Here is a 13,172-nt window from a genome sequence, read left to right on the forward strand (position 1 = left end):
AGAAACAGATGACAAAGTAAGCAACCGAAGAACTAGAGCTTTTAATTATACCTGTATTTTATTTATATTTTAAACCCTACAAAGGGTCTGCTTCAATATCCAAAAGCAAATAACAGGCCAACTTACATAACATCTTTATGAAATATACAGTAAAGCTACAAGTTTAATGATGAGCAAACCCAAATTCAGGTCCCATAATCCAAGAATCAGCTTCATGAAGGCAAGAAATCACTGTCTGACAAACATAAAAGCCATCAGCAAAGCAGCAGGCAGATTAATTAACTGTGCTTGAGGAAGCACAGGGTAAATGATGGTATTTGCACCAAATGACTAGTAGAATAAACAATGCTCAGAAATTAGATTTATACATATTCTACCTAAGAGTTCTCCTGTACAAAATACATATGAATTCAGGTGTTTGTGTCTAGGTATATATGTAAATAAGAGAACCTTCATGATGTATTTCAACATCACCAATACATTTTTAAAATGTCACATCACCATACGCTTCTTATGCCATCATCATATGTTTACAATTTCATGTATGTATTTTTTGAAGAGGCAGTACGTTCTGAATTCAATGGCTTTACAAGTAATAAACTTCTAACCTGTTGTTTAGCAAATGTTGGCTTCTTTTTTGCTTTATGCAAACAACAAGCACACCAACCCCCCTAGTATTTCATTTCACAAAAAGCTTGAATCTGGACAGAGGCTTCCCTTTTCCCAGCCTGCGTTCCCTTTCTGACTCCTCTTCCTCATCTCTCATCAGCAGTCTTGGTTGGTGCAGTTTCACGGAAATAAGTGACTTGGATGGACACAGCCTGGAGATGTTATTCACAAAACCTGTCAAAGTGTAATGATTCACCTCACCTTCCGGTCATTATAAACACAGCGGGGCTGGTGCTCTCTCTCCCAAACCTTTTCATGGTGAAACAAATCCATCCCTCCAGCAAGCAGCTCCGTTCACACCCCCCCCCCACCCCATCTGTCGCACCAGGCCACGTCCCCCGACATCTCCTAACTCTAGTCCTTTCTGTCCCAAGATCCCCACTCGCAGTCCGGGCTGCCTCCCACTCTTCTCCAATCTTCCCCAGCCCCGCCACTATTCTCTTCCCATTTCCCCAGAGCACCCTACAATTTCCATTCTTCTCCCCCTTAACCGCTCCCCATCGCACACCCCTGTCCTGGTCGCCCTTCCTCTGGGAACCCCCGGTCCGACCCCAGCCTTTTCCCACTCTGGGCTCCCTCCACTGCCCCCGAGGCCGGTCCCCCTGCCCGACGCGGACGTTGGGGGCGGCGGGGCAGGGACTTCGTCTCCGTTTCCTTTCTCCGCACATCACCCCTTCCCGTCGGGAACAGGCGGGCGGCCGTACCTGAGTCTCCCGGGGAGCTCCGGGCAGCTCTCCGGGGCGGGCAGGACTGGGCGGGCGGAGGAAGGAGTGGGAAGCGGAGGAAGAAAGCGGGGAGGGGGAAGACAGTAGGCGCGGACCCGGCGCCTGCCGCTCCGCCGCAGCTGCACCCCCGCTCATCGAGCCGCTCGGCGCTCCGCAGCCTGGCGCCAGGCGGAGGGAGCGGGTCCAGGCCGCAGAGATCGTCGAGGGAGTCGATTCCCCCCTCCGCTCTCTACCTAGAGGCCCTAGCGGACGCGAACTTTGGATCCCCGGGATGATTTTGTGCTTTAAGGGAGGAACAACAGCCGCGGGCTCCCGAGGTCCCAAGCGGAGGTCGGAAGTTCAGGGGAGGTGGTGGAAGCTCTGAGAAGTCACGCAGGGTGGGGCGCCTTAGGGCTTGCTCCTGGCTGGGGTTGATGAGGCCTTAATAACGTGGTGCTTTGTGCCTAGTCCATTCCCCGGGCTAAGGAAGCCTAGCAGAAAAATGAGGATGGCTCGAAGCCTGACGACCGGCTTCAGCTCGTCTTGGGCCTTTCCTGAAGTAAGGAGATGTGTGTGATCCCTTGTTTATAGCATCAGAGTTAGACTGATGAGAGATCTTCAGGAGAGAGATCTTCAGGGTTACTAATCCAGGCTCTTTATTTTAGACATTAGGAATCTCTCGTCCGAAGAGATTTACTTGACGTTGCACAGCTAGTTGGACAGGTTTGGGACAAGGACTCATTCTTTCCCCTGTATGCAGTAGAGTTCTAACCTAAAATAACCGGGTCCAGACACCAGGCAGACACCAGAGCCTTCAGATTTCAGGTGGGAATTCACTCTTGCACGTCCATTCCACTGTTCTCTTGACACCGCCTACCTCCCCTCCCCCCAAGTTAGTAGCATATTTAAACCTGCAGTGGCTGGGCATAGTAATCCAAAACAATTCCAGTTTCGTTTTTGCTTTCTCTTGTTTGTCTTATCTATCCATTCCTCCCACACACGCCCCAGATGGATTGTTTTATCATTTTTTTCCTATCCATTTTTTTGCTACATGTCATTTCTACTAAATATCTTTGGGTCCTTTGTTTAATACAGTGTTTTGATTTAGTGCATATTTAAGCCAAACAAACACTAATTGAATGATACCTTGGCTAGGGCAATGACTCTCAAGTTAATTACATAGAGTTGAACCACCTGGAAAGCTTTAGAAATGGATGCCCCCGCACTACTCTGAGATTGTGATTTAATTGGCCTGGGATGTTGAGAAACAGTAAGCCATAGGTTGTCAATTGAAGCTTCTGAAAGCCTGATGTTAGACTCGCTCATCATCTGTGAGTCCACCACTCGGATCCAGGTTGACTTGGACTGAAATAGTCCACCTGGAAGGGAAGTTGCTTATAGTATGTTTCTCTGCTTGGGCATGATGATGAGACTACCCATCCACAGATAACCCAGAAGTTTTTTGGTTTGTGTTTTCCTGTCCACAGTTGACTTTATATCTGCATATCTGCTTGCTATGGCTGCTTCCCTGCATTGGTGCCTTAGCCAGTTAGAGCTTTAGCCAGTTACAGCCTCTGCCCTTCTTACAGAACAACTTAAGGCAATATGATTATTGAGCTGTACTGGCATGTCATTGCATAGCTTGCATGAATAAACCATTCTTTTTGTTTTTTTTAACCATAGTTCTTTAGTTCTGCCAAATATTTTGGTATAATTGGTTTGGGGAGGGCTAATGCAAGCCTCACCCTTTAATCACCTGAACAAAGTCTCTGACTATCCCCAACATTTCTGAAAGCTTAGAAAATGTCCTTTTACAGTTAATATGAATCAGATATACCAGCTATCCTGAAAGAATATAAATAGCACTGGACGTAAAGTCAGAATGGGGTTCCAGTCTCACCAATTTGAATTATTTGATTATCTCCTACCCTATTTTCTCTTTCTTAAGCTCCAATTATTCAGATGTTGGTCCTCTAATTTTCTTATTTCTCTTTCAATTTTAGACCTTCACCCTTAGTGGGGCCTAATATCCTCCTCGCCAGAGATCCTTTGTTCTTTCTTTTCAGAGATCCTTTCTTCGAGGACTAAATCTCTGGACTTCTGATTGATTCTTAAATAGGCTTTCTATTATTCCTTCTGTTTTTAGCCCACACCATGCTCAGAGGTATCTGGTGCTTTCAATTCCCTTATGTGGGGTTTAGCTGTGTGAATTAGGTTGCTTCATGACCTGCTTAGGATTCCTGTCTCTCAAGTTGGCTAAGATAATTGCCACTAATTCATATACTTTCCAGGTTTCAATATTTTGTTGCTATTATCTTCTCTCCCATGAGGCAGAAAAAAAATACAAACCAGTTATAAGCCTGTGAACAATTGTTCAGCATCAGTCAAAATGTAAATCAAAATAAACAATGAAATATCATTTTTAATCTATCAATGACTGGGAAGGAAGGAGTTAAGCAGCAGATCTACAATCAGTGCTCTCCCTTTAGAGGGAAATACTCCTAGGAGAGCAAGCAAGCATGCAAATCTTAAAAGTATGGCAATAACAGACTTCCTGGCTACAAACTAGTATTTACTAGCAGGAGAGTTTGTATCTATTGAATTCCTTTAGCAAGATGTCCTTGGGCTGGGATTGATTATAGAGACCAATTGTTGATCAGTTAATTTAAAAAGTCAGTTAAAGCAATAGGTCATAAAAATGGCAGATATACTTTAACTTTTAAATTTTTGACTCAAATGTGTATTTATACATTCACTCACTAATCTTTGAAGTAGGGCTAAGACCTTTTATCTGAGCCTGAATCTGTTTGTTGGAGCACCTCATTGTTTTTATTATAAATTACTTGGTTTACATTTTCTTCTTCTTCAAAGCAGAGCAAGAACTTAGACACATTTGAACCAATTTGAGTGCCAAGTCAATCTAGATTTTGTACAATTTTTTTCCAAAGTTTTACAGATTTTTCTTACCCATATCTTGTTCTATAGTAATTTATTTGTTGTTCACCTTCATCAATTTAGTTTTCATGGAAACAACTTTTTATTGGTATTTCATTGGTTTGAATATTTAAATTCCATAAGTATAATAAGAGGCATAAATATTTTAGGTTACAAATACAAATTGACTCTTTTGCGGTACGCGGGCCTCTCGCTGCTGTGGCCTCTCCCATTGCGGAGCACAGGCTCCGGGCGCGCATGCTCAGCGGCCATGGCTCACGGGCCCAGCCGCTCCACGGCATGTGGTATTCTCCCGGACCGGGGCACGAACCCGTATCCCCTGCATCCCCTGCATCCCCTGCATCCCCTGCATCCCCTGCATCGGCAGGCGGACTCTCAACCACTGCGCCACCAGGGAAGCCCCAAATTGACTCTTGATAAGCATACAGCTCAACTGTTTTGGTGAGGAAGTACACAGGTATATCATATAGCTAACCTGTTAGCCTCTAACCTGTTAGTGCTCAGAGGGCCTTGGTGTTATGTAAATATAATTAGCTTGTTTTACTTTTGATTTTGAAAGAATCTCAGACTTACCAAAGAATAAATACAAAGAACTCTTGCAAACACTTTATTCAGATTCACTGGTTAACATTTTCTGATGCCAGGCTCCATTCCTCATTGAATTTCATGGCTCACAGTGTGAATAATACTGAAAGAGTTCAGCCCAATCTCTCTCTCCTAGTAGATGAAGGAACAGAGGGCCAGAAAGTATACTCGACTTAACTCAAGGGGGTTGTTAACATTTCACTTCATTTGCTTTATTCTCTCCCCACCTCTTTCCCCACCTAAGTATTTAAAAGTTACATAATCATGCATCCTTACCCCTAAATACTTCAGTGGCTATTCCTAAGAACAAGAACATTCTCTTCATAACTATGATTCAGTTTTCAAATTCAGAAAATTTAACATTGATACAATACTATTTTCTAATAAAGATTCCATATTCAAAGTTTGCCAATAGTGCCAGTTGTGTCCTTTGTGGCAACAGTGAGTACAGTTCACAGAGAGAATGTACAGTAATGAGTAACAGAGCAAGTGGGTTAAGTGGAGTCTGGTTTTTAAAGATAGACTCTATGGTAGTTTAATTTTTGTTAAAAAATATGTAATAAAATGGAATGTCCCCTATGCTTTCCTCATGGAATGTTAGATCTAACATTATAAGATAGACTCATAGAGATGCTTTGTTCCTCTCCTAACTTCTTGTTTATTGATGTGACATGTTATAAGCATTTTATCTCGGAGAAGTTGCCTCCCACAAAGATGGCAACAACAGAGACCTGTGTAAGTAATATGCTCTAATTGTATTATAAATTTACTTGCTATTTCTCTGAAAGTTAAACGTGGCTACCACTTATTAAATGCTCATTTTGTTAAACACTATGTTCAGTGATTAGCATATGTTATTTCAGCACAACAACCCTCTGATAACAAGTATCATTTTTTTCATTTTATCAATGTGGAAACCAAGGCTTTGAGATGAATTATGTAATTTGTCCAAGGTAAGAGTACAGTAAAATTGGGCACATTAGTAAATATTGCAGAGCTATAAGTTTAAATTAAGATGAGATAAATATTTTATTGAAATGGGTTGCATGCTTTGCCCTTAAAATAGAAATTAGACAATTTATTCTTAAAGCATGGTAAAGGTGGAATCTGTCAGGCTTAATGTCTTATGATGATCTTATATGACTAAGGAGGCTTTAGTCTGTTGAAGGTCAAACACAACTTTAATTTCTTGCTGAAGATAGTAATATTAATCTTGGGTGTTATATCAAAGTGAATAAATTCATCTATCAGCTATGTGACAAGTATTCTGTTAAAGTCTGGTGATATAAGGATGGTAAACAGTGTTTTTTGTCCTCCAAGAACCCACATTCTTACATAGAAACACAAGACTAAGCAACTATTGAAAACTGAGTAAAGTTAATTATAGATTCAAGTGAACAATGGAATATATACTTATATGTACACACACATATATGGATATCTTAGCAAACAGAATTGCCTAAGGTGAACTGTAATATCAAAACTGAATTACTTGTAGGAGTCTAACAGTAAATTAAAACCACAAATGGAATCAAGCAGACATGCTGATACACCTCAGGACAAGCAAGAGGAGGAATCCATTACTATTCCCAGGTATGAAAAGGCAAGAGAAGGGTCAACAGAACAAAGCAAGAGCCATAGTTGTAGGAGAGGGGCTATCTGGCAGGAGCCATGGTCCCAGATAGAGGAATCTTAGCCATTGCTAAGACAGCTCTGACCTATTCGCCTCCCACTTCTCTTGCCAACTAAGTGAACCCCACGGAAAGGCAAAAGGAAGGTGATAAAGTCTGCCCCTTCCCTTAAATGCACTTTTCTTTGGGGAAAGTGTTTTAGCATTCCCAGAGCATGGGAATCCTCAGCTTCAATTATTAGCTCTATGAAGAAGAATCCAAAGAAGAGTGTATATAAGGAAGAAAAGCAGAATTTAGGAGAATGTCTGTGTTTAGGGGTGAGAGGATGAGGGGTGTTCAATAAGAAGTGGCCAGAGCAGTACACAGAAAAACAGTAGAGACAGGACAGTGTAAAAGAGGGAGGAATGGTCATTAGCACCAAAGACTTCAGAGAAATTGGGGGTGGGGAGGGAGTGGGGAGAGGGCAGGGGTCGGGAGAATGAAGGCTAGAAAAAGCCATCAGATTTATTGACTCGCAGACCACTATTGATCTTCAGGAAGTGTTTCAGTAATGTTGTGGAAGTGGAAGCCATATTGTAAGATTTGAGTTTTAGGGGAAATGCAGATTATATATTCCTCTTTCAAGGAATTCAGTTGTAAAGAGAAGTTGCAACTCAAAGCAGCAATAGGGTTAAGGTACCATCAGAAATAACTATGTTATATTTAGGAATGGGGAATAAGGAGCCAGTGTGAGAATGAGACTGAAAATGCAAATCAAAAAAAGAAAAAACACCAACGGACATTGGAGTGATATCTCTGAATAGGTGGGGGATCAGTGTTTGAGAGTAGCAGAGGGGAGTTCTGGGCCAGATGGAGAGAGAATACCTTCTTGCAGGCAAGGGGGAAAGAAGTGACTGATGATGACGATAGAGAGATTTTGAAATGGAAAAGAGAGAAGTTAAGGAAACTCATAGACTCAAAATGATCAGTAAAAGGCAAGCAAGGTCTTATGTGAAGGGTCAAGAAAGCAGTGTTGGAGTTGGAAGCTTAAAGAAAATGGAGACGGTTTGGAATAGCTGCTTTAACCATGGTGAAATGGTGAACAAAAGGAAATTCTCAGCAGCTGTGAAGATCAGGCTAGAATCGTGATTTTGACTGCTCCTTTAAATCAAGGACTCTGTCTTAGATTCCTTCTTACCCTCCGTGGTACCTTGCACAGAGCAAGCACACAATAAATATTTATTGATGATTCTAATTTTTAAAGTTTGCTTTTGAATGAGAAGAAAAGACAAGAGAAAAAAGAAAATAAGGGAAGTGAAAGCATGAGAGAATGTTTTATATTGCCAGTGCGTGGGATTCCTAGAAGCACTTTGCCTGCTTACTGACCTTCACAAAGTCACTTACTTTCAATAGTACTGGTTTCATTTCCCAGGCTGCAAAAGAATGAGTAATCTCCACCTCCTATTGTCTTCCAAGAATATCACAAGCTCTTAGTAAAATAATATTTACATATTCTTTTGTTCACCTTATAAACAAGATAATATACAATTTCTCCATTTTTAAAGATTTCCTGCTCTTTTGTCTGTACTGTTTTATTATTATTAAAAGTTAGCTAGTGAGAGTTTGGCCTATTGCCATTGATTTTCTTTTGGCATTTCAAGAAAACAGAAGTGAGAAAAAAAGAGTATGAAAAATGGGCTTCCCTGGTGGCGCAGTGGTTGAGAGTCTGCCTGCCGATGCAGGGGATGCAGGTTCGTGCCCCGGTCCGGGAAGATCCCACATGCCGCGGAGCGGCCAGGCCTGTGAGCCAAGGCCGCTGAGCCTGCACGTCCGGAGCCTGTGCTCCGCAACGGGAGGAGGCCACAACAGTGAGAGGCCCACGTACTGCAAAACAAAACAAAACAAAAAGTATGAAAAATGAAAATTTGTGACTTACAAAAATAAATTGAAGAAAGGAAACAGAGGCAATTTGATTCCAAGTCTAATTAGTCAATATCACTGTCTTTAAGTATTTAAATAAATGTTTATGTTGGGATTCCATAGTCATTTCACCTTATCAGTTTACCTGAAGTGCACTTTAATTTCATAATCTGGACTTCCCTGGTGGCACAGTCGTTAAGAATCTGCCTGCCAATGCAGGGGACACGGGTTCAAGCCCTGGTCCGGGAAGATCCCACATGCCGCAGAGCAACTACCCACATGTCGCAGAACAACTAAGCCCGCGTGCCACGACTACTAAGCCTGGGCTCTAAGCCCGCGAGCCACAACTACTGAAGCCCGCGTGCCTCGAGCCCATGTTCCACAACAAGAAAAGTCACCGCAATGAGAGGCACGTGCACTGCAACAAAGACTAGCCCCTGATCTCTGCAACTAGAGAAAGCCCACACGCAGCAATGAAGACCCAGTGCAGCCAAAAATAAATTAAAAAAAAAATCATAATCTATTTCTAGGAGGCACTCTCTCTTTGTATTTTACTCATAAAGTGTAAACAAGCAAAATGCTTTAATTTAAAAAAAAAAGTTAACTGGAAAACACCTTTCTAAGTCATCCATAGCTTGCTGTATCATTATCAGTTTTTCCCTATGTTGTAATAGATCACGTCTCTTTTAATAATTAATAATAGAACAGTTTTCCTTCCAGCTCTGGTTATGTTGTTATTTTGAGTTTATTAAGCATCCAACATTCCCTCACTTTAAAAGAAAAACAATTATTTAACCAGAAAACTTCATAGCATCTTTTCTGTGACTCTGAATTCATCATGTTAGCTTACATTACAGTGAATGCCTCAATGTCAGGCAGGTCCAGGTCTGAACCATGGCATATGAGATTAACTGCGGGAAATCTAACTGGCCTCAAGCTCAATGACAATCATCCCTATGGAATAATTTTAAGAAAAGTTTTTGGCAATCACCGTGCTGCCTTTCTCTCTCAATCCTTTACAGATAAATAACAAGTTTTGCAACTATTTTCTAAAATGTCATGGTAGTAAATTTAATAATGGACCTGTGCTTAGAATTATTTTGAGAGAATTCTTGAGGACGTTTTTGTGACCAAAGAACTCATCATTATGTTTTGAAACTTGTTTACTGCAACACAGTTCTAAGAGTATACTCTTGAAGAAAAATGTGTTTACATTTTAAAAGTTTTTCTTTTTTTTTAAACGTGTGCGCAAATCCTTTGAGTCTGCACTAGATCTCAGGGTTCCGGCACTGACAGAGGGCTCCAGAGATGCAACTGAGTCACATCCCGAGCCTGTGTCAGCATCTATGTGCACAGACATATTTCCCTACCTGCTCTTGATTTTCAGGCTACTCTTGATTTCAGTTATTGTATTTTTTGGTTCCAGAATTTCCATTAAAAATAGATCTAATTCCCTGGGGAAATTCTCTATCTTTTTATCATATTTTTAAAATATTTTAATCAAAGTCCTTGTCTGCTAATCTAATACCTGAATTACTGGCTTCTATTATCTATTTTTTTCTTGGATTTTGGTGATATGACTCTTATCTCTTGGTATACCTAATAGTTTTTGATATTCATTCGATATTGACTATTGAATATAAAATAACCAAGTATTAAAAATTGAGTAGAGGGAATTCCCTGGCCATCCAGCAGTTAGGACTGCGCTTTCACTGCTAAGGGTGTGGGTTCAATCCCTGATGGGAGAACTAAGATTCCACAAGCTGCACGGTGTAGCAAAAAAAAAAAGAAAAAAGAAAAAAATTGAGTATGAGAAAGAACATGTATGTGATGTTATCCGTCTCCAAAGTGGAATCACTCTCATCTCTGCTGGATAGATAAAGATGCTAAGCAGAAAGCTTCTGAAAAACAGTGATTTTCTCATCCTAACCTCCCACCCCAAGCAGCTTCAGCATTCAGCAAAATTTTGTGGGGAAACCATCTGTGTCGCTCAGTTATTCTCTCTTCTCTTCTCCCTGAAATCCTGGCTCTCCAAGATTTCAGCTTTGTCTCTTCAGTCCTATGAGAACCCAAAATGTAAGTGCTTTGTTTGTTTTGTTCCCCAACAATGACCCTTGACCCAGGCGAAGCCCCGATGCTCAGCATCTTGCCTTGTACCCAGAATCTATAAGCACCTCCAGCTGGCAAAGGAAAAAGCTCACCATTTTGCAGTTCCTCCTCTGGAATCTTGGTTCCTCTAGTCTTGTTGCTCCAACAGCACTTGGATTGCTTTATAGAGATGCTTTTGGTACTTATCTGGCTTTTCCATTTATTCCTAGAGGGAGAATTGGTGTGGCTCAATTTACTCCGTCAGACCTGAAAGTAGAACTATATTCAAGCTACTCTTAAACTACTATAAAGAGACAAGCTCACTTGCAGTGACTACACAAGAAAATGGGAGGGAGGGGTTTCTGAAAGGGAGAGTTTCTTAAGTCCTCCCACATACAAGCGGGTAGTTAGAGTGCATTACTTATTATAGGCTCTGGCTGGGTGGTGAGCCAGAGTGAGAAGATCCTGGTTTCTTCAGGCAATGAAGGCACATTCAATCAGCATCGTTTATTCAGAAATACTTGGGTCAGCTCCCCTTTGGCCACATATTACAGAGTTGGTAGAAAGAAAAGTAGGGTCTCCTTTTACTTTATATTTCTCTTTATATATAGGCTGTATCTAAACCTTTTTATGCATGATACATACACATTTATCATTCCTATTTTCCTTTATTACAGCAGTGAATTATTCGTTTTTCATTTTTAATCTTTTTTTTAAGCAAAGAAATGATCACATCCTCTGTTCACACTCATTTCAAAGCCTATAACACAATCCATAAAGTTGGTCTCAGAGTCACAGTCACACTTCACTGACATCGCAAATCACAAGGGCTCCATTATCATAGTTCCCTGCTTTAGGTTCTATGGTCACAAATGGCATATGAGCAGTTACTTAGAAGGAATGAAATTATGTCATCAAAATACCTTGAATAGATACATTTCAAACTTTCTTCAGAGGATGAAAAAAAAGTGAAATAATAAATCTTTCCCTAACAATGTTTTTTAAAAATGTAGTCAAGTTTTCTCTATGGACTAAGCCGGCCTCTGTGGTTTATTCTTTACGTAATGATAGATTTAAGGCAGCACCAAAAGCACAGGAGAAATTCTCGTGACCATGAAGCATCCTTCATGGCCCTCCTATTAAGTGACAGGCACTGTGCATACACATTATGTACCAAGAACCTTGGCAATCTAGTGAAATCTAGGAACCTCTTATTAAAATAATATCTCTAAATGCATCAAAATACAGAATTACAAAGGAAGGAAATTTATAATGCTATAAAATATTTTAAAAGAAAATTTGTGATACACTAAGATATATTAACTCATTAAATAAAATCTAGCGCCAGGCCTAACATCTACCATGATTTTGAATTAGTAATAGCATAAACAATATTTCAAGATATCTATGGTTGTAATGTGATATGAAAATCTTAGTGATTCCTATCACTAGAACTGCTGAGGGTTTTGGGGGGCTCCATTTTATAGCTGAAGAAAATGCTAATATCTGTTAGAGATTACTGAAAATAAAGATGTAATTTCTTTCCCATCCAAGTTCACAGACCCTCTGAATTCTATCCATGGTCTTCAAGAGTTCCCTGATTTAAGTATTTCATCCTCTTCGCCAAACAGTGGATGGCCCCAAGGATACTAGGAGGTTTCTTTCTTTTTTTAAAAAAATTAATTTATTTTTTGGCTGCTTTGGGTCTTCGTTGCTGCGCGCAGGCTTTCCCTAGTTGCAGTGAGCGGGGGCTACTCTTCATTGTGGTGCACGGGCTTCTCATTGCAGTGGCTTCTCTTGTTGCAGAGCATGGGCTCTAGGCGCACAGGCTTCAGTAGTTGTGGCTCACGGGCTTAGTTGTTCCACGGCATGTGGGATCTTCCCGGACCAGGGCTCGAACCCGTGTCCCCTGCATTGGCAGGCGGATTCTTAACCACTGCACCACCAGGGAAGTCCCAAGTACTACTTTCAGATGACATCCAAATGACAACCTGAGGAGGCCAATTACCAAAATGAGCCTTAAGTTTTGCACACTGTGCTTTGAGGCAAGGAGGAAGAGGGAGAGGACGCACTTCTGAATAACTGGTTGTTATTCTTTTCCCCTGAATTTCCATGTTGTTAATTATTAACAGTGAAACCCTGGGAATTCTCTGGCAGTCCAGTGGTTAGGACTAGGCGCTCTCACTGCTGGGGTCCCAGCTTAAATCCCTGCTCGGGAAACTAAGATCCTGAAAGCTGAGCACAGCTAAGTGCTACTTTCCTCCAAATTAAACCTGAATTGTACAAGTAAAGTGGTTAAAGTAAGACGGGCGTGGGGCGGGAGATGCAGAAGATAGAGCTGGGTTGGGCAGCTTTCTTCTGCTATGGACTGGCTCTACTCATCCCTTGCCTCACTTCCTTCTAATCTACAAGTTTTCCTTTTCCGAGGCCCTCCTCCTCCAGTGTGCCCACCGCCGTCAGCGTTCAGACCTTATGTGGCTCGTGATCAGAATGGGAGCTCGGAGACGAAAGGAACAAACAGCCTGGGACCCGGGAGCTCTCTTCCAAGGCCGAAAGCCCAGAGCTGAGAAGGCTGCCCCCGCTCGGTGCTCCGACGTAAGCCTGGGACCGGGACAGCCCAGCTCCCGCCCTGCCTCCGGCC

The 13,172-nt window shown here is 41.6% G+C and overlaps 1 protein-coding gene across 3 annotated transcripts in view; it reads right to left on the bottom strand.

Moving 5' to 3' along the window:
• Positions 1-13,148, bottom strand: part of VAMP4 (vesicle associated membrane protein 4) — a 41,930-nt gene extending 28,782 nt beyond the window's left edge. Inside the window, exons 1-2 of one of the 3 annotated variants that reach the window (XM_060034070.1) lie at positions 13,001-13,148; positions 10,645-10,798 (exon numbers count right to left, since the gene is read on the bottom strand). The gene's annotated coding sequence lies outside the window, so the exon portion shown is untranslated. Of the gene's footprint in view, positions 1-608; positions 844-1,373; positions 1,535-10,644; positions 10,799-13,000 lie in introns of those variants that run through there. The other 2 variants (XM_060034050.1, XM_060034061.1) reach the window with 2 other exon arrangements.
• Between the last annotated feature and the right edge of the window lie 24 nt (positions 13,149-13,172).

This window comes from Delphinus delphis, chromosome 1 (genome assembly GCF_949987515.2).
Source record: "Delphinus delphis chromosome 1, mDelDel1.2, whole genome shotgun sequence".
Taxonomy (NCBI): domain Eukaryota; kingdom Metazoa; phylum Chordata; class Mammalia; order Artiodactyla; family Delphinidae; genus Delphinus; species Delphinus delphis.